Genomic DNA, 3,030 nt, shown 5'->3' on the forward strand with positions numbered 1-3,030 from the left:
ACAGTTATTACAGCGACCCTTCAGATTTTCTAGGCCCTGCAAAAAGAACTCGTAATGTTGGGCCTCCAGCCAGGCCTTTCGCGACACCCTTGAAGCTAGGAACTTTTCAGCACCGCCTCATGTGTATATATATATATATATATATATATATACAAAAATAAGAGGAATGACCAGCAAAAGTGGACTCCTATATGCTAGAAATAGATGCCGAATCATCTAACCACGAAAAATATGTTCTCAGTAAAAATTTAGCCACACAACAGACTGTAAAAGGGCAAGACAAATGAAAAAATATTAAATAAAAAAAAAAACGATTAACCTACGTACCATGGTTTCACCTGTTAAATATCCGCAGGATCATCAGCGTAATTTGTCGATTTATAAAATATAATTTCCAGAACTAGACACAAGACGTCCACACGAAACGGAGCACATGTAGAGTTCTACATGTTACATTCAGTGTATCCTTTCAAATGTTTTCAATCTGGCGCGCTGAGTCCGGAAATAACTCTGCAGTTAATAAATTTTTGCAGCTAATTTACCGGTTTGAGAACATCATTATTTAAAATTTATTAATAAGGGTAGAAATTGATATTAATCAATTAAAACCAGTGGTCTAGTATATTAAAAAAAATCCGAAGATTAAAATTATATTACATACAAAAATAAGAGGAATGACCAGCAAAAGTGGACTCCTATATGCTAGAAATAGATGCCGAATCATCTAACCACGAAAAATATGTTCTCAGTAAAAATTTGAGAACATAATTATTTAAAATTTATTAATAAGAGTAGAAATTGATATTAATCAATTAAAACCAGTGGTCTAGCATATTAATATGCTACAAAAGCGACATAGCATCCTCCTCTATGGACCCAAATGTTTGGAAAACAACCAAAAGTATTGGAAAGAAACTGGAGGTGTTTCAAAATAAATGTTTACGAAATATTTTGAAGGTTCTACTGACCGAATATGATCTCGACTAGCCAACTACACACCAAGGCTAACGTGAAACTAATAAGGAAAACTATTGAAGATGGAAATGGCTGGATCGAGTTTGTCGCTATAAACCGAACTCAGTTGTCAGGATCGTTTTGCAATGGGTTCCACGAAGTAGAAGACGTGGCCGACCAAAGGAAACGTGGCGGAGAACTCTTTTACTTGTTTCAGTCATTTGACTGCGGCCATGCTGGAGCACCGCCTTTAGTCGAGAAAATCGACCCAGGACTTATTCTTTGTAAGCCTAGTACTTATTCTATCGGTCTCTTTTTGCCGAACCGCTAAGTTACGGGGACGTAAACACACCAGCATCGGTTGTCAAGCGATGGTGGGGGGGGGGGACAAACACAGCCACACACACATATATATATATATATATACGACGAGCTTCTTTCAGTTTCCGTCTACCAACTCCACTCACAAGGCTTTGGTTGGCCCGAGGCTATAGTAGAAGACACTTGCCCAAGGTGCTACGCAGTGGGACTGAACCCGGAACCATGTGGTTGGTAAGCTAGCTACTTGCCACACAACCAGGCAGAAAGTTAATAATGGAACAAGCTGTCAAGGACGCTCTCGGTATTAGAAGGTGGAATAATTTTGTTGTCGCCTCAAGTGACACAAGGCACAATGAGAACCGAATGAAAGAATGAATGAATGTCATGGTAGTGGTGAGACATCGACGCTATGATAACGACTCTCCCAGAGTTATTTCCCTTAACATTAAAATACGAAAATATTGCCTTCAAAGGCTTGACAACCCATGTTGGTGTTTTAACATACCCGTAACTTAGCGGTTCGGTAAAAGAGTCCAATAGGCTTACAAAGAATAAGTCCGGGGGTCGATTTGTTCGACTAAAGGCGGTGCTCCAGCAAGGCCGCAGTCAAAATTAAAGAAACAAATAAAAGAACACATAAATAAAATAAAAAACAAACAAAAGTATAGAAGAAAAATAAATATTTTATTCTCATCTTCCCAATTAAATATCATTTTCCATTCAAAGAGGCAAAGGGGGTTGGTTTGCAGGAGCTGAAGAAAGAAATTTGATTGATGGACCATTCCGAGGCTCTCATACATTTCCATATTAACTATAGGCATAGGGTAGAGACGCAATGGCCCAGTGGTTAGGGCAGTGGACTCGCGGTCATAGGATCGCGGTTTCGATTCCCAGACCAGGCGTTGTGTGTGTGCATTGAGCGAAAACACCTAAAGCTCCACAAGGCTCCGGCAGGGGATGGTGGCGAACCCTGCTGTACTCTTTCACCACAACTTTCTCTCACTCTTACTTCCTGTTTCTGTTGTGCCTGTAATTCAAAGGGCCAGCCTTGTCACACTGTGTCATGCTGAATATCCCCGAGAACTACGTTAAGGGTACACGTGTCTGTGGAGTGCTCAGCCACTTGCACGTTACTTTCATGAGCAGGCTGTTCCGTTGATCGGATCAACTGGAACCCTCGACGTCGCAAGCGACGGAGTGCCAGCATCACACAGGCATAGGAGTGGCTGTGTGGTAAGTACCTTGCTTACAAACCACATAGTTCCAGGTTCAGTCCCACTGTGTGACACCTTGGGCAAGTGTCTTCTACTATAGCCTCGCTCAAGGACACAAGGCACCACCAGGTATTGAGCTCACAACCTTACAGTTGCAAGCGAATACCCTAACCACGTGGCTGCGTGTCCTCACTTTTTTCATCTAGCTGTATTGTTTTATTCTTTTGTTTCATTTGACTGCGGCCATGCTTTGTAAACCTTGTACTTATTCTATCAGTCTCTTTTGTCAAACCACTAAGTTACGGGGGACGTAACATGAGTCGATGTAATTGACTCATCCTCACATGTTCTTGAGCAAAACACTTCATTTCACATTGCTCCATTCCACTCAGCTGGCAAAAATGAGTGATGCTGCGATGGACTGGCCTCCCGTCCAGCTGGGGAACACATACACCATTGAAACCGGGGCCCATGAGCCTGGCTAGGCTTTAAAAGGGTGCATTTATTTATTTTTTTATCATTATCCCTCAATGCAGCTCCC

The sequence above is a fragment of the Octopus bimaculoides genome, chromosome 27, assembly GCF_001194135.2.
Source record: "Octopus bimaculoides isolate UCB-OBI-ISO-001 chromosome 27, ASM119413v2, whole genome shotgun sequence".
Taxonomy (NCBI): domain Eukaryota; kingdom Metazoa; phylum Mollusca; class Cephalopoda; order Octopoda; family Octopodidae; genus Octopus; species Octopus bimaculoides.